This window comes from Anser anser, assembly GCF_964211835.1.
Source record: "Anser anser genome assembly, chromosome: 4".
In the NCBI taxonomy this organism is placed as follows: Eukaryota; Metazoa; Chordata; class Aves; order Anseriformes; family Anatidae; genus Anser; species Anser anser.
The window spans coordinates 64,493,942-64,521,130 of NC_139724.1; the positions used below are offsets into that span (position 1 = coordinate 64,493,942).

The following is a 27,189-nucleotide window of genomic DNA, read 5'->3' on the forward strand; positions in this document are numbered from 1 at the left end:
TACAGGTTGCTTTTATCATTGACAAGTTGAGCGGCAGCAGATATTTTGATTGATACTAAAAATCTGGATTGTTTAAAAAGTATTGGCCTGTAGGAGGCATATGTTTACAGCTCAAGGTTACCTGAACAAATATAAGTACATAGTCTCTGAGTATGCAAAGTATAAAAATAAGAATCTTTTTGAGATTTTACCTGAGTGTCTGAGTGTCCAGTCAATACCAGTTCAGTAAAAGGTTCTCTGTGTAGGAATAAAGAAGGGAATGAACACTGCAAGCAGCCAGAGGACAGAGGAAGTGCAACTTCTCAGGATTCCAGCTGGCAATATGTGGCAGGGACCACCCAGAATTTCAACACTTCCAAGATTCAGTCATTACCAAAGACTTTCAGATACCCTTCAAGGCACAAATGTGGTCTGACCACCCCTATTTGCTGCATCATTTATTAAAATGACTGCTTCATTTGTGTGTGTGCTTGAGTGTATGTGTGTTTTTTTGTTTTTGTTTGTGACAATAACCAGTGTTGTGATCATTTAAATATGTCTTGGATAACTCTGGGTGGGTTTCTGGCCTTGTTCCTGTTCCATGACCTCAGTGGTTAGCCCAGGCAGAAGTGAAAGCCTTTTTCAAGAGAGCAGAATTATTAAAAAGCAGCAAACAATAATAGTGTTCCCCCATTATTAAAGACTAGTGTACTGTATTGTCTACATTTCGAGACTGAAAGTTTCTGGGATATAATACTACATTTTCCCTTTTTGCTTATTCAAGAACATGTACCTTAATACTTGTTCTACAATTTGCTGAAGTCAACAGGCATCTTTCCATTAGATGTACGTAGCTTTAGATGTGGTTTGAAAAACTCAATAGGGATCAGACGGTACTGATCAATTTCCTTTGGGTCAATTCAAATTAGTCAGTATCAGAAAAAAACTCATAAATGTTATTGCAGTGTTAATGGGATAAACTGATGCTGTATTTGACTGTTACAGAAAGCCAATCACAGAGCAATAATTCTAGATCCTGGAAATGAAAGAATACTACCAGCCCATGAAAGCACCTGTTCTCCCTCTGTGATGTTTTTGTTCCAACTGCTAATGAATGCTTTGTATCAAAAACCTTGTATGGCTGCAGAATGTATACAAAAGGGATTTTTGAACAATATTACTGTTAATGGTACTGGGGTTAGCAAGAACTAAAGTTTTTCAGAAGTTTATTTTGCCCAAATCTCTAGAAACACACCTGGAATTTGCTAAGCTGTTAGGTTTGGGGCATAGGTCTGTAAAAAAAACATAATAATAATATATTTTTCACATGATACATGGTTAGAGTGGTATGATATTAGAAAGAAAATTTTCTTCCTTGGATCTGTCTCTTTAAAATAAAGTGAATGGGTAAATAAAGTAAATATGCAACCAAAATGTTTTTTTTGTTTGTTTGTTGGTGGTGGTGGGTTTGTTTTTTCATATCTTTTATTCATCTGCATTTAAGAATCTTTGGTCTCCCTGTACTGTTTAGAAAGTGAAAGTGAATCCCCAGTGATACAAGCAGTGTTTCCTTTATAGTTTGTGTGAAAGAATTCCAGTTTCATTGAGAAACACAGAGAACATGAGAATGTATTGTTCAGGAAATATTTGTAAGAACAGCTTATTTATCTGTGTCCATCCATAAAGTAATAAGGAAAAAGGGGTTGATCTGGATTTCACTGAGGTTATTGTGAGTCTTCCATTGACATTAATGTACTTTGGCAGAAGTCCATAATAACCGTTCTAGTACATTAACAGATCAGCTTTCAGTCCAAAGGATCCTCAAACATATCACAAACAAACTTTAAGTGTAGGTACTTCAGAGATACTTCTAAAAGTGTATGATTACACTTTACAGGAACCTTAGAAAATGGACTACCTACTTGAAAATGCAGAGGGAAATAAGCATATAGTGGATACTCATACTGGAGCTGCCCCGGACAGTGGAGTTAATGCAGTTTAGATCTGCTCTTCGAATGCTAAAACTTTAAGGAATCTTTGTATTTTATCTCTTGTGAACATGTGCAAATTGTGCCAGATAAGCTTTTAAAGGAAGAGAATGGAAAAAGTCTAACTCCAGGTCTCAAGCCTTTCTATAAAGGAGAAGATACATAAATAAAGAAGGAAAATATTCTGTGTGAGGTTTGGGTTTAAGGTTTATATTTTTCGTTTGATGGAAAATTGCTATGTGTTTCATGCATGCTCTGTTAAAAAATGGAATTTGGAAAAAATTTGAATGTCCTCTGATGAGGATCAAAGTATGACAGTGTTCCTTCACACTTTGTGTGTACTGTCCATTTGGATGTAGGATGTCTGGGCAGAAAAAAACTCAGCGTAAACTAGAGTCAGTCTTACATGTTTCTTGCCCACTCACTTGCATAAGGCCTGTTTTATTAGAAAGTGAGGGGGAAAAAATCTCATCCTGCGGTGTTCAAAAGATAGGAAACACGCAACTGCAGTGAAGGTGAATCCTACAGACAGAAATTAGGTAGGGGCTTGAAAGCAACAGGGAAGGGTTTAGAAACTAATGAATTCCCACAGGCATTTCCCACTCTCCCTCTGGGGATGTCTGTAGCTGGCACTGTTGCCCACATACTGACTCATGATCACTGCATTTCCCCAAGCTCCTGTTGGTGTTGTCATTTAAATACTGCTATATCTAAGAAGACTACACCATATGGTGGCATTGCTGCACTGAGTACTGTTAAATACAGAAGTGACGTGAATTGCATATATAAAACCATATTTTTAGTATTCAGAATGACAACGTAGGCCAGATTTTTCCAAACTTCTAAGCTCTCATTAGGGTAACAAAACAAGGGCCAGATTCTAAAGTTTTCAACTTGCAGCTGCTTATACCGGGACTCTAATCTTTAGATTTTTCAGAAGTTTTCAGTCGAAAGGACTATGATTATGTTAATCTGCTATATAAACAAGTGCTAAGATACTGCTGTTTCCCCACGGAATGGAAATTTTTATTTCACATGAATCGAGCAACTCATGGAGTCAGCTGGGCTTGCTCTTCCTTTCCTCATGTTCATCCACTTAAATCCACAGACTTTCTGAAGTCTGTCCTGAATACGCTGATCTAAGAGGATCTAATTCCATATGTAGAACACCTTCTAAGGGATCACAAAAACCAATATGGTCCTAGCATGAATGAAATTATAAATGCCTGATCCTAGCTCTAGTTACTTCTTATTTAACTGAGAATTTATTTCTCCAGCAAAAGTTATTAAAAATAAAGTTCTGTTTGTCTATACAAGTGATTACCATAGGTGATTATTTCTGAACAAGAGATAAAAAATACACATGAAATAAAATATTTGCCTATTTGGTACTTTGGAAATGTGTGACTTTACTTACAAATTTGTATGCATACTCAGCCCTCCCTAAATTATCAAGAGGGTGACCAATGTAGGTATAATAATATTTAAGATAAACATATAATCCTTGGCTAGAGAGTTAATTTCAGAATCTAGCAATATTATTCAGATCCATCTGATCTCTTTTCTCACACCATTGGTAACTGGTTATAGTGAATACAGTCACAATACTGATGGTGTTCCTGTGACATGGTATTACTGGCTTCTGCTTGCATCTTCAGCACAATCAGAAAATGGATGCGTTTTCAGTGACTTGGGAATTAATACCTATAAACACTTAAAAATTTGAATTACTTGCCATTTCTGGGTAAAAGCCAGCAAGCATAATATATATATATATTTATTTTCATGTGTCAATTTTGATAAATTTCTTTTTATTTATTTTTTTCTTTATCTATGTGCTCTATTACTCCAGTGGTCTCTTCTCATGCTAAATTTCGCAATGTCTTTTTCTCTTGTGTCCTGGGCTTAAACATCAACCCCCAACATTTTTAGAAGGATAGTCAGGGCATGTGACTTGGGATATTCTCTCTTTGAACCTGCTGCTGGTTCTTGTATTATGTTATCACTTTTATCTGGACTCAGCCCTTCTGCCATGTCTGTGTTTTGGTTGCAACAAAGTCAATTTTCTTCCTAGTAGCTGGTATGGTGCTGTTTCATATTTGAGAGGAAAAAAATGCTAATAACACACTGGCATTTTAGCTATTGCAAAGTGGTGCTTACACAGAGCCAAGGACTTTTCAGCTTCTCATGCTGCCTTGCCTGCAAGGAGGCTCAGGGTGCACCAGGAGCTGGGGGGGGGACAGAACCAGGACAGCTAGCCGAGACTGACCAGAGAGATATTCCATACCATACGATATCATGCTCATCAATAAAACTAGGGGAAGTTGGCCAGGTCAGGGGAGCTGATATTGCTCTGGACCTGGCTGGGCATCAGTCACCTGGTGATGAGCAATTTTATTGTGCACTTGTTTTATTTTTTTTATATTTTTTTTCTTTCTTTCTTATTAAACTGTCCCTTTCTCAACACATAAGTTCTTGCACTTTTACCTTTCTCAATTCTCTCCCTCAGCCCACTGAGAGGGGGGAGTGAGCATGGTGCTGAGCAGCCTGCCAGGTTAAACCACAACCTATGGCAATAGTACTGTCTCTTTTGTCTGCTCCCTTGACTACAGTTAGTTAATGATAGCTTGCACACACAAGGTTTATTGCCTCATAAAGACATGCATGATTTCTTTAAATCCACTTTCTTCTGCACTCACCTTTAAAACATTTCTGCTGGGAGATTTCCAGGAAGATAGCCCAGAATGGAAGTCATCTGCTATGATAGAAATTGAAAAGTATCAAGATTTTTTTTCTATAAATTATTTGAATTCTAATTACAGGATAACTTAGATATGCTTAAATATTCTTATTTCTCTTTCTTCTTACTTTGTGCATCTCTTCTCTCAAGACAATACAACATTTCTGACAAACGGAACTCATTTTGAAAATGTGAATGAGAAAATGATAACTCTGAGGTAATGTTATACAAGATAAAAGAGTTTATTGGCTATTCTTAATAATCAAAACTGAAAGAATATTCAAAGCATGAGGGGCAATTCTGGAGCAAATCTAAGAAGTACCACTACCTTCTTTTGAGATTGCACATCTGTTAGTCCAGTCTATACAAGTACTTAACAACTACCAATGTTTGCAATGAACATTCAATTAATATTTTTATATCAAAGTCATGTATTACTGCAACTTCTGTTTTACAGGGTGTGAAGACAAAAAATATGTAATTCTTTTCCCACCTTTAACTGTTCCACATTGGAACAACCCGTTAATGTCCAAACAGAAGACAAAAGAAAATCACACTTTACATCTTTTTATTTTTATCATCTGAATGAAAAATTATGTAGTTCAAATTCTTCCACTTGCTCCTGAAAGCAATTTGTCTAAATACTATTTATTGTTTTGTCCTTCTGAACCCATTGTTAAGAGCAAGCACTGCTGATTTTGGAGTTAGTTTTTTATTTATTCTGGGAACTTTACGTTTCACACAAATGACACTTAGTCACCATGGAATAACAAGGTACCCTTCTGGAAAACATTCTTCTCTTTAATCTGCAGATTGTGTGTAATTAAAGGCACAAAAGGTAGTAAATAATTGTCTAGGGCCATACCATGTGGGAGATTTTATGCATGTATAAACATGTTTGGGCGAGGATGTTGGCTTTAGAAATAAGTGTGTTTGTTTAAATCCTCTTCTGGGTTTTTGCTACAGATAGACAAAAAAGTAAAAGTCACAATTGACTTCTTGGTTATAAATCATGAGTTACTTCATTGTCACTGAATCCAGTGAATTGAAAGCAAAATTGCAACATTTCATTTGCTAATATATTTGTGAAAAGTGGTAATTGTACCTGCACAGCTGAAGGTCATACCAGTCTGCCCTACTTCAAAACTTATTTCCTGCTATTTTCTCTTATGGCATGAATCCAGATGATTCATGGGATTTAAGAAAACTGTCCACAAAGGCAATATAAAATATGGCATCTGTGCATATGTGTGCATGTAAAGTAACCAAAAATGCAGCTCACAGCTTAAAGGTTTGCATATGTAAATAAGTGCAGGCTGCAAGTGAGTCTGTGCAGGTTTACATTAAAGCAAGGAGAAAATTATTAGCATATTTATCCTCTGAGAGAGGCTAACTACATATGCAGGCTATACATCCTCTGTTCCTCCTGCTGTCCTGCACACCTATGGATGGGTTATTAGCAGAGCTAATCATATTTTAAAACTCAGAGTTCCTCTCTGGATGGCTGAGAGCAGGCATTTATTCTTACTCTTTTAAGGTGTCATATGGCAGCTCCCTTTGTTGCCATGTCCTAAGGTATTTGTCACGTTCTTTATAGGTCTACTTCCTGGAACAATGAAAAGCTTCATTTGCCTTAAGAAGGAAGTGTGTAATGCTACCGGATTGTAGAAAAGAAGCTTAAAGACCCAACCTGACTGAATTCAAAAACCCCAATGGCACATTATAAGAACCAGCATATTTGATTTCAGTAAAAACCTCTTGACCTTTTAAACTGACTGATTAGTTTTGAAATACTTTTGATCCTTGCTCAAGATATACTTGAGGTGGCTGGTGGTGGGCCTTCTTGCATTTCTAGGTCTTTGCTTTGCTATTATTCCTGCTGTAGAAGCAACTGAACAATGAACTGCTAAAACCTATCTACACTGATCAGCCACAAAGAAGTGGTTCTCATAATATGATTCCCCACAATAAAAAGTAGAGGTTAGAAGGAGACCTGTTGGCAGGAGGTGAGGACAGTTAATGAGTAAAGGTACTCTAGCTGTGTAGGCCATTTTACTAAGTCTATTGAGAACATTGTGTAAAATAGCACAGATGTTTACAGCGTGATCAAATAACAGCAAAGAATGACTACTGTTCCCAAAATAGGTAGGAAGGGAGGTGTTGCTTTCTTCCTTCCTTCCCATTCCATTCTACCGCTTTTCAGATAAATTCCAGTTCTCTTTGATTTTATTTATGTAGAAATAATCTCTATTCTTGGCTCAGGTTCTAATAGTGAGCATTTGAAGTGGTAATTGGAATGAAGGGGAACAAATCTTAAAAGATTAAAAGAATATTTTTTTGAAATAAATATTCACTTCAAACTAGGGTAAACTTACAAAATGTAAGGACAGAAGAAATCCCATACAGGGTCAGACCATTAGCCCACCCAGACCTATATTCTTCTCTAACAGAGGCAATCATAGGTGCTATTTTGGGAGAGCAGTGATGATCAGCTGCAGTCCCTTCCCTTAGAGACTTCCAGCATCCAAAATCTCTGTGTTAGTGATGTTAGAGAGCATGTCCCTGCCTTTGCTTTTACAGTTTGCCTCTAGACCTGATTTCCATGACTTTCCTTAGTTAATTTATGGTCCTGCTGATATTGTCTCCATAACCTCCTGTTGCAAGAAATTCCAGAAATACTCTACACACCGAGTAAAAGGGTGCTTTCTATTATCTAGTTTAAACTTCCCTTCCATTGATTTCAGTAACTGCTCACTCATTTTCGTACTGTGGTGTTTGGTGAATAAAAGTTCTTCATATACCTCATTCATCACCTTCTAAGTTTTGCAGACTTTATTCCTACTCTTTTCTTCCCTCTAAGCTGAAGAGTCCCAACCCCCTTAGTGTCTCCTTCTAAGGCAATATCATGTAAACGTGATTTGGATTATTTTTCCTGCCTTACAGTTACCTCCTCTGAAGCTTATCTATCATTTTATTTTCCTGCTTACTCACTGAGGTCATTTTGATGATCCTTACCACCAGCGTGACATTTGACTACCCAATATAATGTACTACCAACTGTGAAATTGGAGATTTCACAATTCACTCCCTTTTCCAGGTTACTGATGAAGATCTTGAATAAAACTGGCCCCAGTACTGATAGTGGCCCCTAAAAGAACCTTTTATTGAACACTAAAGCAGCTTACTTCTCAAGGGCCTTTAGTTGAAAACTCTGTCAGTAGCTTTTAAAAAAATCAAAATGTATTAGGATTTGGATTAGTTTGGACAAAGGGGATTGAGTTATGTTCACCAACACACCCAGTAAACTAGAATGAAAAGAACCTCACCAGAACAGTGACACAGGCTTTACCCTTACAAGAACCTTCATAATAAACCCTCTTTATTCATGTATTCAGTGATCCTTTATTTATCATAAACTCTCTGTTTTTTTTCAGGGATGGAGAGAAGATTCACCAGATTGTAGTTACCAGGATGTCACAGGGGTACCATCCAGACCTTTCTTGGAGGCTGGGATTGCTAAACAACCATTTGTCTGGTGCAATAGGCTACGTCTTTATAAGGTACCCTTCAAATTCTCTTATCCCTCTTAATATTTTTTTATTTTATTTTTCCTATTTGTCATGTATTACAGGCTTCGCTTTCTCATTCTTTGTGCAGACCTACCATTTTTTAACTGCTGTTCTTTTGCCTAAGATAGTATCATTTTCCATTTCCCTTCATTTGCTGTGATAGCTTTCCCCTTGAGCTTTGAAGAAATTTCATTTGATGGCTTCATTTTCTCCTGGAATTGCAGTACACAGTTTAACTGGGCTTGCAATACATACTCCGGGCTCTTGTTTGTTGAACTATTCTTTATACGATCATTTGACTGGCTGGTTGATTTATTTATTTATTTGTGTTAACTATTCATCTTTTTCTTATCCAGTGCTCTTTCTTGAAACTGAATATCCAGCTTTTGGATTTATTTGTCTTTTTCCCTCATGATACTAACATTAACTTCAATTGTATTGAGATCATTGTTACAGAGTGGCTCACCACCAATAAAAGTAGAGTGAGGTCCTGTGTACCACTCAACACTGAGTAAGACTGAGTTTAGGATAATGTCTGTTTTTTGTTTGTTTGTTTATTATGTGTTCTGAGACAAGCTGATGGAGGAAGGAGATGTTTGTTGCATTATAAAGTTTTCTTTCTACATCTCATAATGATGAGATGCGCTGCACTGTAGCTAGGTAGTTAAAACCTACTATATTTTGACTTGTCCTAACTTTGCAGCTGCTTCAGTTTCACTTATTTTGTCCTGATCAGATGGGAGGTGGCCTTGCAATACATTTTTATTGCTAACTTCTTAATAGATAGATTTCACCCACATAGATTCCTCAGTGCTCTTCTTTCCCAACAACATTATATTGTATTTGACTTTCGCATTATCCTTCCTGCTCTGCGCCTCTCCCACACCCCAAATATCCTATTTGTACTTACTACAAAATTGATGTCCAAGCAACATAGTAACCTACTCCTTACCTCCGCATAACCAGTCTCAGAGAAGATTTCTATTAGATTTCCCACGGATGCCAATTATTCCATTTTTCTGTCCTATTTTTTAGTCTTCTGCTATTGACATAGAAGCATTTACAACTTTTAGCATTGCATAATATTGCACATACTACTCAATTTGTACTGTAAACAGTCTGATCTGCCTTCTCTGTATGTTGCAATTCTTATTTATTTCCCTCCTGGCCTTTTTGGAGTTTCATTGAACATTAGCCACATCCTCTGTATGGATTGCATCAGACTGAAACAGGTGTTCCTCAATGCCTATCAGATTTCCTTTTGCTTCTAGTTTAGATAATCTTCTGCATTATTCTCAGTGCCAGCAACCAGGATCAATTTTGATTAAGGTAAAGCCTATCTTTCTAGGGTACAACATTCCCAAATCATTCACTGGTTCCTAACACAGCCGAATTCTTCTTTTCTACACCTTTGAGTCGACCATGAGCTGGGGCTCTGGACTTCTGCCTGTCTCATGGACCTTGCAGTGAAACTGGCAGTGTTTGAGACCAGAGAGGTCATGGACTCCAGTCTCCTGCCTAGCAGCTTGCATTTCCCATGCAGAATATTTCTCCCTCATTTCCCCATGTAAGTAGTACCAGCATGAACCAAGACCGGTGTCTCCTCCCTTGTACCTCAAACCATAATCAAAGCAAACTAAGACCTTGCGAGGTCTGCTGCCTTTGCACCCTCCGCAAACTGAGCTACCCACGTGCCTAGGAAGCAAGTCTTCTCCCAGCCCTGAAGACCTTCCTGCACCTGTGCACAGTACCTGTGGCACTGGAAGACATCGTGGCACCAGCTGGGTGCTGCATCCTGCCTGAGATCCCTCTGGCCCCGAGACTAGCATCCTCCTCTGGGTGGAAGCACTGATGTCCCCACAGGCCTCATTTGTGAACCTCTCTGATTCTCTTAGCAGTTCCTGCTCAGCTTCTCACAGCTCAGACCAGCCCTACTCCCTCAGGGCCTCTCAGGAGGACTGTGCGTCACATCCACACGTAAAATGTGTCCCCTGGGAAGACCCCTGTACCCTGAGCAAGCAAGGAGGGGCCCCCAGCCTATTGCTGGGCTTTCACCTGCACCTTGAGCTTCAAAAGTGGCTGTTCTCTGAAAGCATATAGAAATTTAGTATCTCTTTTGATTAGATAAATAATATTATACTCTTCTCTTAATCTATTTTACCCTTATTAAACTAATTAGCAAGAAAGACAAATCTGCCTGACTGTGATGTACCCTGCTTACTTGCCTTCCAGGAGCCAATCTGACATGCAGTCAGAGCTTCTGAAGGGATTGCCATTGCTTTTTTCATTTCACTGCCATATGAGGGTGCAAAATTGATGTAAAATGATTTCACCTCACTTCCTGAGGTGAAAAGATTTTATTTCTGTATACTTTGCATGGGTGTGTGCAATTACTCCACTTGTAAAGAATTACTGAATTAGAAGGGTGTTTACATCCTTTCTTTTTTTTTCCTAACATTTGTTCTAATCTTATTTCCTGCCTGAATTTATTTTCCCTGCCACTTATTCAATGCAGAAAAATTCTGATTTGATTGTAATGTATATTAAGAGTATGGAAGAGAACAATCTGATTTTTAATTCCATTTAATTAATTTAACAATTGATGTTACATGATTGCTTTTCACTGAGGATTTGACTCTGTAGTTTTAAACAAAGGTCTCTTCACTGAAGACAGCTAAGGCACTTCAGGACATATAAATCAGCTGCTGGTGAAGTGCTTTACTATCCAAAATAAGCAGGTGTAAAAAATGGCTTAGGTATCTAAAAGTTAGGTGTCTAGTCAAAACCAGATATCTAACCTTACTTCATAGTAATAGTGACAAATTGTCAGGATTAATTATATTTTGGAGTTCCTGCATTTAGATGCTTATCTCACGGAAAAAAAAGGAAAAGGAAACTGGCAATGTCTCCAGACCTGTTAGAGCAACATAAGAAATGAAGACAACTAACAGCAACATTCTAGAGATGGTATCTGTAAATAGAGAGAACTGCTACAGTGAATTCAGACAATGACAAAGGATAGGAAAAGATGGAGTGTTAAAGATAAGCTTCAGATCCTCAGATCATGGCTATAATAATTTTCTTTCTTAAAGGGCCATACCCATGCCAGATATGACTAAAGGAAATAGAAGAAAAAGACCAAAAAAAAAAAAAAAAGGAAGGAGGGTGGGGCAGGGGTGGGGGGGATGTGGGGGAGGCAGAGGGGGAGAAGAAGAGATGACAGGATTTTATTATTCTGTGCCACAGTCTTTATTTCAAGTGCTACTCCCTAGGTGATGGCTATTCTGGATGAGTACATTTTGATATCTGTCCTATCAAGTTCTTCAGGTCAAGAGCTTGAAGAAAATAATATTAATATTACTTTTCTCCTGCAAGCTGTGATTTTAGCCCTGTAATTTCTCTTAAAAAGCTCTTCAACATAATACAAAGCCACTTAAGGACGTTCACAAATCAGTGTTGCACTTTTTGAGTGCATTATCTTCACTGAAGCTTCACATTTGCTCTGACTGAACAGCTCAACACATTCAAAGAAAAGTTGGGAATATATTTCAAGACTCAAAACAGTGTGACTTTGAGTAGATACAATTTCAGGCACATAAGCATGGGAACAAGGTAGCAAAAAATTTCCATGAGTAGCCTTTAATAACCTAAACCAACTCCATAGGGATCACAGACTGTAATGAAGATGGGCTCTCTGCTGGTAGATGCCCAGCTCTCTGGAGATGGCCACTAACCTCTTTCTGCATTCTCCCAGGTCAGTATGTTGAGGACCAACAAAGCTTCTGGGGTGTGGCAATAAGTATAGGAACCCTGCCCAGAAATTCAAGGAAGAAAACAGACATGGGGAAGCTAACAGAAAGTCAGGAAAATGAAAAGAAAATGGTTAAATATCTCCATAGAAAAAAATCACTCCCAACTGAGGGTTGAAAAGCCCCTAGCCTTTGTAGAATAGACATTTTTCTGTTGTGTGCTGACATTCCTTTTCCCTTATTATCATTTTTCCTATAAATAAATAAATAAAAAGATTTTTGGACTTTCCATGTTCAGTAGAATAACTTGATCCCATTGATACAGGTATTCCACAGAGGACAATGACAGAGAGAACAGTCATTTTAAAAGGACACTTATGTGTGTATTTGCCAGTGTAAACAGAAAATCAATATTTCTACATTCACTCCAGCCATGGTGTGTTTATATTGCTCTTTGAATGTAAAAATACAGTTAAGAACCTGGTATGATTTAATAATAATACATTTTAAAATATATATATATTAACTACATTATTTCACATTCAAGGACATTTAAGGCATCCTAGGTTATGTTAAAAATGCTGCAGAGATTTTAAGCATGAGATTAAAAAGCTGGGCAAAGTACTCTATAAACGTAAGAAGGCTCAAAACTGAATGGGGATCAAAATAAACTTGCATCTGAACATTTCACAGAAAGGTAAAGAAAACCAATTTTAAGCATTCCTTCCACTCTTAATTCCTCTGACTTATAAAAAAGCCTTAAAGTCTCTTAGGCTGGAAACCACAAGTTTCCACAAAGCCAGAGATTCAATTAAGAACTGAGGTAGCACTGGTAGGAAATAAGCTCTCCTGCTCAGTTACAAATAAGCCTCTTCCACTTTTTTCTTTGCAAAAAAATGAAACAAAAACAACAACAAAACTTCCCTCTACCTCTACAGCAAAACTGAAAGATGAGGAACACAGTGCCAATCTGCCCTGAGGTCCTTCACACAGGGCAGGAGCAAAAGTGTCACAGTTTTGCCTTGGAGGAGTGTTCCCAGGAGGAGCTGCATATACCTGCACTTTGAGAACTACTAAAGTAAGAACACAAAAATGTGTATTTGAAATATTATTGTTATTTTAAGAAAGAAAGAAAGCTGTCTCTATAATTGAATTGGAAACTGCAGCCACTTAGTTTTTCCTTTGAATAGTAGATATCATGACATGCATGAGTGGCATGGGAGACTGGAGGGTTGATCAAAGTCAGAGAACCTGTTTGTACAGGGTAGAGCAAGGAGTTGGAAGAGAAAGAGGGACCTTTTGATCAATTAAAACTTCAGCCCAATCTATATCCCCAAGTACTTGGGATTAGTTCCACTAACACATTGCTACTTTATTTTCTTCTAAAAGCAGAAGTCACAAGGCAGAAAGAAATCAGAAAGAAATAACGTAGAAAAGAGGCTCTTGCTCTTCTTTTTCATTCAAACAAGGCATGTAAATGGATTTAGGTCTTAAAATAATATAGAGGGAATAGACTGAACATTTTGGGGGGGCAATCACTATATCACTGAAAGGAGTTTTCTGGCTAGAATGAAAACGGTGGGGGAAAAAAAAAAAAAAAAGTTTCTTTATCTAGACCTTGAATCAAAATGGACCAGAGTCTGGCAACCATCCATACACTCAATGATACCCTAAGGAAGGGAGTCCTGTACTGAAGTAAGGTGAAATGAGGTAGTTCCAGCTACTGAAATGGAGTCTGAACAATGAGTAAATCTTAGTTCTTAAGAAAATAGCTTGCTGTGGGGAAAGAGATGATGTGGTCCTGGTGTTTTTATTACTTTTTTTTTTTTTATAATAATAGCAAAATTTGAAGTAACACATTTTCCCTTCAAGAAAATCATTACATCATGTAATCACTTACATAACTCTCATATCATAGTAGAAAAGCAAGGGTTTAGTGGTTTGTTTTTTTCATACTTTTGAAAGTATGAATGTTTTGGTGACAAAATTTTTCTGAATGAGATCATAATTTTTTTTTTTCCCAAATTCCATGTAGATTTTTTACTAAAGATTTTTATTGGTGATCTCCCATAGGGAAATTACCAGAACTGTGAGCCTGAAAAGGTATATAGTAAGCTAACAGTCATTTATTATCTTCAGAATAATTAATATTTTTTCACTTAATAGAAGTTGCTTCTTTGGTTTGTTATGCTACGGAAAACAAGAAGACAATCAGATAAAGTTCTGAATACAAATGGCAATTTTTCTGTTAGGGATTTCTAGCAAAAGATACATGAAGCTGCATGAATGCTGGGGAAACTAAAGCAAACTGAAAGCAAAAACTGAAGCAAATACACTTGTGTGCCAAGATCAATGGAGAGCTAAAAACTCTCTGTGCAAATTCTCATTAATTCAAATCAGAGTGAACGGGTACCTTCTGACAGATAATGATCTGAACAGGAGACTGAAAGACAAGAACAAAAGGAAATAAGTAAAAATATCAGCCTTTGAAATAATCAAAACACACGCTGATGACATACATGATCCTAAAGAAAATGCTGACCTGGTGGAAAATATGAATAAAGTTATAAGGGGTTATCTCTAGGATATCTGCTTTTTCTTCAGTGAAGAATAAGATTATATCTGAAAATGTGTAGAAGAGCTCTGCAGGCAAGATATAAAACATGCTAGTAACAGGAGTTTAAACTACATCATGAAATGAATTAGAATGTGACAAAGGTTCTAATCAGCTGGGGAAATTATATTTAATTTTACTAATTTTCTAGTCATGAACCTTTCTGAAACTGAAAAATATTAACTCCGATATTTGTTTCCACCTTACTTCAAGCAGATCTACTGAAATCTGAGGGTTTAATTTTCTTGAGGAGCAGTTGTTTGGATTTATGCACAGTAGAACAAACAAACAAACAACAAAATAAAGCACAAAAAACGAATGTCTTTTTTTTCCATCCAGTAAGTGGATCTGGCTTGTGATTTTTACCCAAGTTTATCTGTATTCTCTTCCCTGTAATAAATTGATTCTGTGTTTGGATTGGAATGGAGAAAAATAATGTAATCATTCATAACATTACATTCCCACTTGGGAATTACTTGGAAATTTACTGCTAAAAAGTGGCCGTACTCAGCTATTTTTCTATACATTTCTTCTTGGGCAGATTTGTATTTTGAATTACACTCTCCTATTGATTTCATGTAAATTGGGAACTAGCCCTAAAACAAAAGCTTTTCTTTCATCAGTGACATGGTCTTCACTGGCTGTATTAAACTAAATTTATACAAAGTTATGTGTAGAGCATGATAATTGCATTTCCCTGATATTTTGTCTTTTTTTTAGGTGTCTCAACCACCATGAAAACTTCACTAAATGTTTAAATATATCATGCAACACTGAATCTATTCAGACTGGCAAGCATGTGAAAATAGTTTTATACAGATGAGAATAAGTATTGGTACTTAAAATAATAAAGTTTACTACATGGAGTGTTAATAATTAATCAATACCTATGAAAAACCTTAGCATAAAGAAAAGCATAAGTTTACCATGTGAAAACAGATGCTGGTAATTAATTTGCAAATTTTTGAAAAGATTTTCAATAAAATCAAAGCCAACAACAAAAAACACCATTAATGTACATAAACATATCCATGATATATCCTCACACATTCATTCACACCCGTTAATGATATTTTGAACTTCACAACTGTTGCTGCCAAGATTTTAGTCCTACATTCAGACAAGGAATAATTGAATGCAGACACGCCAAGGTAACTTTGACTTGCACAATATTTTAGTGATTCCAGAAGGGCAGATCTATAGATCTGCACCTGAATGTAAGGATATCCTCCCCAAGGCATAAGATCTCGAGCTTTGTGCACTATATTCACTATAGCAAAATGAGAAAATTGTTGTAACATGCCATAAAAATATTATTCCTAAAGACAACTCTCCTGCGTTCAGATATGAAATTTAAGGCAGCCAAAACCCCTTTCCTCTACTTGATCCCATTGCCTCTGGAGTTATTTTTCTCCTGTGTATAATTACAAATAAGGCTGGATAAGACGAAGTTGCCTGCATTTAAGCATAGCTGCTGAGCCCAGCCCTCGGTTCTCACCACAAGTGCATTAAATCTGGTGTAAACTGTACATTTACTAATATATTTATATTTCAAAATCCTATATATGTACCTACACATATTCTGAACACAGCTAGGAAAACTTGTTGTAATCAGGTTTACCGTTTAGACCACAATATAACTAAATAGTCATAATTAATTTTAAATGGATAGCATGTTCTGATAGTGGTATTGAATATGAAAAGATTAAAGCAGTGAGTAGAAGAAAAAACACAGAAAATAGTCTAAGTAATGCTGTGTGTTAGGTCAGAGTTCTAGGTTGCTGTATCTTGTAAATTCATGAGGGGGAGGAATTTAGCGACAGGCCAAAGTCTTTAGGCCTTAATTAATGTCATGGGAATGATAGATCCGCAGTGAACTCATTTCATTTCATACAAATGACTACCCAAGTCACCTTTGTTATCTACTAACTGCTCTGCAGGAAGAAACAAAACAGTCATAGAGATGGTGTTATAATCCAAAAGAAAGGGGTTTAGACCATCATTTTCAAAGATACCTAGAGTTATTTATAGTTTTAAATCCCAAAGAATTCAAATCCCAGTAGAATTTAGGTAGCTACATCTTTAGGTTCTACTGAAAACAGATGCAAAGCTTGGTTTCTTCTAGGTCACACTCTGTCAGCTTAAGAAATAAAGGGTCAGTATTAATGGTGTTAAAATATCACTCCAATTTTTAATGGCCCTATTAAAATCACATCGTTATTTATTTTAAGAAATTGTGGGTAGTATATGACTCTCTGCTGGCTTTAGCTGGCAGATATCCTTCTCATTCCATCATCTAGCTGAACGGTTAGCTAAAAAATCACATTTCATTGGCTTTTGTGCTTGTATTTAATTTTTATTAACACAGAGACAAGTAATCTTTTCTAAGTTGGACATGACTGATATTTTCAACATTTTGTGTGTGTGTGTGTGTAAATTGTAAGAACATGTGAAAACCATGTGATTTTAGGCCAGACCGATTATGAACTTGCGCTAATCTTGAGATCAAAGGTGGCAAGCCAGAACTCCACAGGAACTGGATCTAGTATGATTTAATCATCTGGAATAACTCTATCATGGTCTGATTTGCTTTGCTCTCAACAAACAAAAAAGTGGAAAGAAAAAAGAAAAAAAAAACAGGGAAAAAAAAAAAGAAGAAAAGAATTAAAAAAAAAAAAAAGCCCAATGACTACCCCATTGTTCCATTTGGGTAACATGTCTCTTTCAAATTCATGTCACTTGAAGTTTGTCTAAATTTCAATCAAAACTTTAAAATGAAACAGAGAGGTGCATTCATCACTGCAGTACTCTTGCAGTGGAGCAAAGAAGCCTGACTGTGCCAATGCACAAGACGGTATCAAGATCGAACAGATTTAGCAAGGTCATCACTGCACTCATTGCTTAGATTATCATAATCTAGTGTAGTCACAGTTCTGCAACATTTATCCTCATATCAGCTCTTTGTTACCCTGTGAAAGATGAGAACAGAGTATCCTTTCTATAGGGGCTGACAGTCAAGGCAAATACAACAGGCAAGTGAGGGTCAGATGACTGGGTACCAAGAAACAGTGAGATAAGGGTGGTCAGCATGATAAGCAGTCCACTCACAGCCAATTGCACACAAAGTTTTAAGCATCAGAGTTTTCCTTGCTGAAGAACACAAAATGCTGAAGGAGTGATTTGAGATATGATAAGGAGGCAGTTTTTTCAATGCTGAAGGAGGGGGCAGGGTTACACATGGGTTAGTGCTTAAAAATATAAAAAGTGAGCAACAAAAACTAGCACCAGAAGAGGACTGCAAACTAGGAGTCAGTAGCTTGACATGACCTGAGAACCAAAGGGTACAGGAAAGCTAGGAAAAGAAAGGAAAAGCAAACCAACCCTTTCTGTTCTATACAGTGGAGGCCAGTATCCTGCTCAGGAGCACTTGGATGCTGAGAACTTACTTGTGTAACAACAGTATTTGAAGAAGGTGGAATCGGTAAATTGGAGAGGATGGGTACATTTGGAGAACGAATGCCTGGTACCAAGTGCTCTTCCAAAATGACAGCAGGTCATAACCACAACTTCCTCACGGCCTTATAACATGGGAATGAGAGAGTATATTCCCCAGTCTCTTAAATCTTAAAAATATAAAAGAACCGATGAGAAACTGTTGCTGCCACTACTGTTATTCAATTAAAATAAAATCCCTTTTCTTCAGAATGACTTTTATTTCCGAAGCAAGGCATTTAAGCTTTCAGCTATTTGACAATCAACACAGAAAGTGCCTCAGCAGACAAACTTTGATTCTACCCCATGGAAGTCAATTATAATCTCAATGTAGATGTATATTATAATCTCAATGTAGATGCACAACGACAAAAGGAACTTTTGTGCAACAGGTACTGTGAGGTACTTCATACCTCTTGTGGGTGCTTCATCACCTATGCCATGTTTTCATTACATTTTAACCCGAGAATTGAACCCTGTGCATAAAATGTGTTGTGGTCACCTATTCAAGTTCAGAAATGCCTCACTGAAGTCCAGAGTGAGCCAGCCTAGTTACTGAAACACTGGTGTGGATAACACCTGGTGGGGTGGAATTGCTTAGCTCTGCCACGCAGTTTCCATGGGAGGCAATCTGCACCACACATCACAAAGCACCACTCTTAAAAGTTTTTCTTAAGTGTCCTTCAAACTGATGTTGGATGCTGTGTTGTGATGTGGTAGTGTTCACAACAATATCTGCATAGGGAATTCACTGCCTGCTCCCTCGCTGCTGAGTGGCCTCCTCCTCTCGCTCCTCAGAGCAGCATGGGGCCCTCAAATCTGCCAAACTGTTTGTGCAGCTGCGCTATGAACCCGATGACCAAGCCAGACCTCTGACCCTGTTCACAGCAGTTTGTGTAAGTACTGCCTAGCAGCAGACCCTTCGGCATGTGGACAAGATCAAATACAAAGAACAGCAGGACTGGCTGTGAAGAGGTCAGTATCATCACTGCAGAAAAAATCCTGTTAAACCACAGTCTCATTGTATTTTCTCGTTCCCTTCCTAGCTACAGGAGGGCCTTGTATTTGCATGTGGTTTTCACAAAACATCTCGGAGCCATTCCTGACTACAGCTGTAATATCTTTACCTTGCTATATGAACTGACTGAAAGCGCACAATTTACAATGCTACTGTTACACCAATGGAGTTATCAGCCATGAAGTAGGTGCCAAGCAAGGTCTCCCAAAAGTAACGTTTGTTACTTTTTACCTTGGGTAGGATTAAGCATTTGAATATGGGAGACACAGATTGTCTCTCACAAAACTGCTAGATTTGAGCTGAAAACTTTTTTTTACAGATCTACAGTCTTGCTACTGACTCCAACTAAAGTTGTCACCACCTAGACAGAGATGGACGTGTAGGCGACTAAAGCTGTTTGCAAATCACACAGTCTCTTCACACCTAGATTGCCACAGGCATCCAGTCCTGGAAGCATGTTCTGGGAATGGCTAATATGCCCCCAACAGAGCTTAACTGCCAGACACAGTCAACACAAGGCTGAAGGAGACAAGAGATAGGTCTCATTTTTTGCATAATTTCTTCGTGCTGGAAAAGTCACGCAAGAAGTTAGGGTCCTGGATTCAAAGCTCTGCACTCAGAGACAATCCATACACATATGGCCTCTGCTACAAGGTCACAAACTTCTGAATTAAGGCCAGGATGCTCTCAGACCCAGCAAGACAGAAGGTAAGCAAGAAAGTCAGTGCTTTTGTTTGTCTTTGAGCTAGCAGCAATATTCAGTCAGTCAGCAGTCTCAAGTAAGAAAGTTCAAAACATCTTTCACTTTCAGTGATAAAACTATTGATGTATCCATTTAAATTTTGCTTCAGAAGACTTTGAAAATAGTAGAATGTCAAATGACAGAAGAAAAGAATGTATCTATTCCTCAAAGATATATTTCAGACAGGGTAGTCACATGAAATTTCTGGTATTTCCTAGCCAGAAATATTCCCTTTTGAGGCATTTGGTATTTTGGAAAATAGATAAAGAAACGTCATGTGAAAATGGGGAGAGATGCTGAAGAAGGAAAAGAAGCTTTATATGCACATGTAGAGAGAGGTGGGAGAGAGAGGGGATGGTGTGTGCATGTACACATATGTTCATCAAAGTTTGTCCACCCCTGACTGTGAAGGAAAAGCAGACATGGTGTGGAATTCAAACTCATTGCTCCTTTGAACCTGTTTACATCCCCTGTTCTACATCTGAACCAAGTGCCATATATAATAGGTAACAAATTACTTTGACAGGTTAATCTGGCAGCCGTAGAAAACCCACAGTCTCTCTCAAATAGATTTTTCTTTACTTCCTTTCACTTCTATTCAACTCCATTGAGCTATCTACTTCCTGACTCTAATTCTCTAAAATTGTGCCAAATGTGTTCCAGATTTTTTCCTTAGCATATTATGATAGGATCTTTCCAGCCTATGAGAACATACAGTCAACAAAGCTTCTCTTTTACCTTAATTTCCTGAGCTACTGGGAAAAGCAATTTAATTTTCAGGATGTTAACATCATTATTTCTGGCTAAGAAAATAATAATTCATCATAAAAATGTTGATAGTGTATCACATACACAAAAAAAAAAAAAAGTTTTCGTTGTGTTTGCAGATAGCAAAGTAAAATGTAGCTTTTCCAAAATTAAAGACACACTTTCAAGGAGAGGAAGTACAAAATAATTGCTGAGAAAGCTGTCAATAATTGGACAAAATGCAACCCAAATAAACTAGGCAACTATATTTCATCCTAACACATCAAACTAACATGAAGAGAACTCAATTTTACACCTAATTGTTGCTTTAGGCTTACAGACTAGAGTTTTCTTATATATTTATTTTTCCAAATAGGCACACAATATATATGTATCTATACATATTGGTACCTAGGACCAAGTTAAAAAGAAGAAAATATTAATCCCTCTAACTAAACATATGCTAGATAAATTCTCAGAGAACTTGCCATGAAAGTTATTTAGGCCCTGCAGTTCTGTCTTTACAAACAGCTGTCCCAACTTGGAGAAACCATGAAACAAGTCATCATTGAAGAATCTCCTCACAGGTAATAAATTAGGTCCAACAGTGCCTATACCCAAAAGGAGGCAAAAAGCAGATTCCCTGGGGAAGTCACCTGGTTCAGACGCACCAAGCAGCAATGCATCAGTGGGTTCACTGCATTCACCAAATCACTTTATTTAAAGAGTGTATGAAACAGAAACCACTCTTTCTTTTATGATAAAGAAATGCTAAACTGGGCACTCTTGCAAGACAACTTGTCTTATGCTGATGCTGTTCACAGTCTTACCTTCCAGGTTAATGATGCACACTGACAGCAGACGTTGCAAGATGCTCAGCCTGGGCACCTGGCTTCCCCTCTCCAGACTGGGACCAGGGACCTCCACTCCAGCCTGCAATTACCAGCTCCAAAGCTCTTCATAGAGATAGCTCATATTTAGATGTCTGATATCCACTGAAAGCAAGGTTTACTTAGGTACCAGGAAGGTGTAGGGTTCTGGACTAAGATACTTTAGGCATTCAAATGCAGGCACCTTCATTTTTATGTACTTGCTTTGCTGTGGTGCCTTGGCTGGCAGTTCAGTGAAGCTGGTGCACAGCTCTGTGGGTTGAAGTACAGCACAGACAGTTCCTGTATAAAGGCTGACCTGTCACACTCTCATCTTCCCTGAATCTTTCAGGTCAAACACCTGTTAGAGCACACACACAACGTCTCTGTGAAGCAGACACACGACTTTCCTTTTACAGAAGCCATGAACCAAAAGTTTAATGGAAGGGTTTGTGTAGGTCTATTTCTCATCCTGATCTGGACTGAAGGTACAACTGAGCCTCACTCTAGGGCTCAGGGTCTCAGAAGTATCACCAGTTTCCATAGTTTAGTAGCAGCTTCAAAAGGCTTTTAAACTCTGAAACACAGCATTCCTGGGAAAATCTGCTCTTTCAAAACTTGTGAATAGTGAGTAGCTTAAACAATCACAGTATTTTCCACACAATGATATTAGTGTTTCCATTCTTTGAATTCAGGCTAATCATAATAACACAGCTATTAACCAGCAACTCTAATTACATTACAGAAAAATAATTATACACACATTAAATTTACAGAAAAAAAATATACAGAAATTGCAGTTATGTTTTTCATATCATTTTTTTTATGCCTCAAATTCAATTTTACCCACAGACTTTCCTGTTGATTTTGTATTAACTAATACCTGATTTCTTAAATATGCTAAACAAAGCTTTTCTGATCATTTAATTACAGTCCTCTTGGTCCTCCTAGTTAACTTCCTACAGAAATATTACTAAGTTTTAATTACAGCAAGGACACTTGTGAAACTTCTGAAAGCTTATGTGTAATCTGGACATAGAGTTGAGTAATCATGCTTTAGAAACTCAGTAAACCCTAGCCTTCCTTTCCATTTCTGTGACTGATGGTGCTGGGAATTCTTTCTGTGTAATGTGGAAATCAAAGCACAACCGAATTAATGGATTTCCTATTTCTAGACCACTTCACAGTATATAAAGGAAAAATTATTTGTATTCTAGGGTGTTCTCTTTTTGTTTTGACCTGAGGCAAATAAAGACAGTTCTTTTTTAACCTGAGTCTAATATTATACAACTCCTTCACTGAATGACAGGCTTTAACCTTAATGCTTGAAAGTCTTCGAATGCGAACTTTCTCTTCTCCCACTCTATACTGCCTTGTTTCTCTTTTATTGATTCTAGCACCTTAGTAACTCTGTTCATTTCTGACTCTTTTAGTGCATGCTTGAAAATCAGTCTTCTACAGTTTTTCCAGCAATAATCCAATAAGGCAATGACCAGATGTTCTTGTTGAATAATACCAACAAATCTGCAGTTCAAATGAAATATTAATGGCTAGATCCAAAGATATATTCCTACGTCTAAAGGACAGATGTTCCCAGTAATGAAAAACAAACTATGAGTGGCAGATTCACATACTCATCAGAGTCCACGGCATGATTTGGACACCTACAAGGACCAGAAAAATGACCATCTCCACCATACACCATAGAGCTGGCTAATGACAGTAGAAGCAGTGTACCAATGCTTAGAACTAAACAACTACACATCTGTGTCTAAGTCGTTTTAAAATTCTCTGTTCTTTAACATTTTTTTAAATGCACCTCACCTCATTGAGTAGAGTATCTGCTAAAAGAAGGCACCTACACATTTTCTTTAAAATAACAGTGCAATGTTCACCAAATTCTTTTAAAACATGAAGTAATGAAAGAAAATCCCTTTTTGCTACAACAGGAACATAGTTACAGCCATTTGTTAGGATATGTAAGACTATATCCATTCTAAGCCAAATAAATTATTTTGTCTGACTGAAAACATTCAACTCATCAATTTCTGTTGCCTCAGAGACTGCACAAAGCACCAAGTCACAAGACAGTTTTTTTCATTTAGAATGTGACAGTGGGAATCAAAATTCCAAGACTATTTTGTAATTCTTCCTCATACTAAGTTAGGAAGTACTTCACAAGAAGTTCCAATAACTGCATACAAGACTTTCAACTAAGCAGATTGAATTAATTTTATTTTCATTTTTAGAAAGAAAAAAAAAAAGGCCTGCAGCAGATACAATTATATTACAAAGACCAACTTCAAAAGGCAGCCTAGAAATACCATGTTGAATTATAGGAACACTATTTATGATCTCCAATTGAATGGAAACACTTAATTCTTAGAAAGTGTTTAGATTTATCAGAATGAAATCAATATGATGGAATAAATGAAGAAAATCCATTAACTGAATAAATCTAACTTTTATTCCCAAGCAATCTTTGCTCTTGTTCAACTATTCAGTGTTAAAATTATCTTCTAGTTTAGTTCTTATATAGATATATATGCATATGTCTGTAGAAATGTATGTTTCTAGGAAAGTGATAATGACTCAAAAAATTAATCAATTAGAAATTGTTTTCTGACAAATGCAAGAGCACCTGGATGGCAAAAATTGGAGACTTCCAACTTTTAAAGTAAAATAACAGGAGAGTTTACAGACATTTGTTTTGCATCCAAGTCATGGGGAGGTAATATCAAGGCTGCATTGTTGGTTAAAGTTTTACTCTAATTATTATGCCAAAAAGTATCTTTAGAAGTAGTAATATACTTTAATATCTTAAAACAATGCTTTCCAGAGGTTTGAAACAATTCAGAAATAATTGCTTAGAAACAGTCCAATTGGTAGGCTGCGAAATGCTACGAAATCCAGAAATGTGCAAATATTGAACATGTAATAGTATTATGAGCTGATGAAGTCATCAGAAAGAATCCACTGAGGTTTAGTACACTACATGCAGAAAAGAAAAAGAAGGAAAATCCACAAACCCAGCCAGTAACATCAGGAAAACAATAAATTCAAAGACTCGGTGATATTGTAGCCTTCAAGAAGGAAATTAACCTGGGAAAATCACATAAAATTTAACATTAAGCAGAAGATGGGTAAAATACTGGCGAATTAACAGCTGAGCTAATGAAACAGCAAGTCCACAAAAGACGGAATAACGTGCTGAAGGTTTAATTAAGACATTAAGGTTGTAGACATAAACAATTACAAACTAAGGCTATAGCTACTGAGAGAACCTTATTTAAATCTCCTTGATCAATTGCCAGGTTCAGAGCGAAAGAATCCAGAATTGCACAGCTCCCACTGATAGTGAGTGATGTGATCCATGCATGTTGGTGCAAAGCCAACTCATAACCAAATTAGGCAGAAAACCCAAGTCAGGACAGTGTTGTAACCTGTTGTGGGTGTCGTGCTTGCCTTACTTGAAAAGCAAGACTGTGCAGTGAAGGAGCTGCAAACTAAACCAAAAGCAAGAACATACAGCAAAAGCGTGTCTAGGTGACATCCAAGACCAGAAAGGATTAGCAGATATCACTTAAAAGTAAAAGAACAAAAAAGTGAAACACAATCTAATTCATCAGTTTAACACAATGCAGGAAGCGCAACAGCAGAGTACACCACTGTCAGGAAAGGTAAAGGTGTACTAAACAATGTAGCTTTGATGAAAGCAAGTATCTGAGGGAGGACATAAAATGAGTCCCTGTGAGAAAACAAAGTATGTTTGTTATTATAAAAAGCTGTATAAATGCAAATTTTCCCCTGGTATAAAATGTCTTTTGTTCAGAGCTTTTCATTTATTTAGACCAGCTGAGTTTGTGGAGTCAGTACAACCTGAGGATCAAGTCTTTTTTTTTTTTTTGTCTTTTTTTTTTTTTTTGCCTTGTCTCATGTCTCACCTCTAGTTTTCACCTCTAGAATTCATGCTCTACATGATGAACCTAAGGCATAGGTGGTTAAAGCAAAAAAATAAAAAAAATTAAGATTGTTTTACAGAGAGGAAATTTCACAGCAGGAGAGTCCTTCCAATCCAATCAATCTTGCTATTTAAATTCTAATAACTGGAAGAATCTCAGCAAACTGTTAAGCTCACATTGCCCTAATAGGAAGAGTTGACAACAACAAAATAAGAGTCCTTATTGATGCTGAGCATTGGTATATATTGCAAAGTCCTGTGAGATCCATATCCTCAGCTGGCCACAGAGACTGAGTGCACCATGGTCCATGCTGGCATAGTCAAGCAGATTTTCTTTCCATGGAGACAGGTTCACTGCACCCTCCTGTTTGTGACTGGAATGAGGTCAGGATGTGTGTGCATCAGGAATACATTCAGGATTATTTCCAGGCCAAAGACTATAGATGCTGCCAAAATTTGCCCATATTTGCACTAATGAAACCAAAATCAGATTTTTTGTTTTGTTCAGCACCTTTCTCCCCAATTAACACAAACCATCCATTTAATACCTGAAAGAGAAGAGAGCACACTTACCTGTGTCTAGTTCTATACAATTTCCTAATTAGTCTGTGAAGTCTCATTTTATTGAGAGCTGACAGTTATTCACCTCTACCTTTGCACAGCACCTAGAAAAGTGAATCTCTTGATTTAGTAAGAAGGGCAGGGGTTAGCTGAATACAATATAGGCAAAGCATTCTTCTTTTATTTGTACTTTATCTGTGGTTCTGCTTTTGCTGTAACAGAAAATGTGCTATATTTATATATACGCAATCCTCCATGCAGTGGAAAGAGGAATTTGCATTTTTCTCTTAAACTCCTTCCCAGCAAGGCTTTTACCCTGTGCCAGGTGTAACACAGCACCTTACTGTTGTGTCACCTTCAGTTGGCCATGTTCCCAATGTACTGACACGAATCTAGGAATCTGCTGATCTGACCCGTAAAGGTGGCAGCAGGAGTGGACGCTGAGCACTGGATCTCAGTACTTTCCAAATGTGGTTAACATTTATTTCCCTGATTGTTCAACTCTAGTCATTAAGGTACTGGGGAAGTTTCTTTACTCTTTCCTAAGGCATAACTTCCCTGTTAGTCTGAATTCTTTCTGCATGATTAATGCCACTCAAATTACTTATTTACCTGGCGGTATTCACAGAGAACAATAGCTTTGGTATAATCCACTTCCTGCTCAGAGTCAGGGAAACACATATCGAGTATGTGCAATTCACCCACTCCAGTGAAGTCAACAGAAGAAAGAGAATTTATTCTGTCCAAAGTTTTGCTGATGTGCAAATCTGAACCTAGCAGTAAAAGGCATCATAAGAGCAACAACGAGAGAGAACACTCTTTTCAATGTTGTTAAAAGTGTTGAAAATGTACTTGATAAATTATAACCTTCCTGTTTTCATTTTTATTCTTGAGTAGAATAGGCTATAGTCAAAGAATACTGCTGGGTCATTAATTTTAGCTAATTTCTGTGAATTATAACTTGGCACTGTTAAACCCACAAATTAGTCACTCAGTTAGCTGATTCAGAGACTCAAAGACTCACCGCAATCCTATCTACAGAGACAGCAACACTAATTTATTAAGATGACCACTACGATCAGAAGCAGAGAGAAAACAAAGGTACAGACCAGTTACACTTGTCTGTTCATACCATCTAAACTTCCATCTTTAACTGATAA

The 27,189-nt window shown here is 37.3% G+C and overlaps 2 protein-coding genes across 2 annotated transcripts in view; one reads left to right on the plus strand and one right to left on the minus strand.

Moving 5' to 3' along the window:
* LOC310899249 (inositol 1,4,5-trisphosphate receptor-interacting protein-like 1) overlaps window positions 1-27,189 on the plus strand; it is a 417,910-nt gene that overhangs the window by 362,823 nt on the left and 27,898 nt on the right. The gene's annotated exons all lie outside the window — the stretch shown is intronic.
* The window catches only part of LOC310898503 (uncharacterized protein), a gene marked incomplete at its 5' end in the record, with an annotated part of 170,321 nt that overhangs the window by 76,126 nt on the left and 67,006 nt on the right, over window positions 1-27,189 (minus strand). The window contains one exon of the mRNA XM_083833707.1: window positions 4,667-4,725. The remainder of the gene's footprint in view (window positions 1-4,666; window positions 4,726-27,189) is intronic.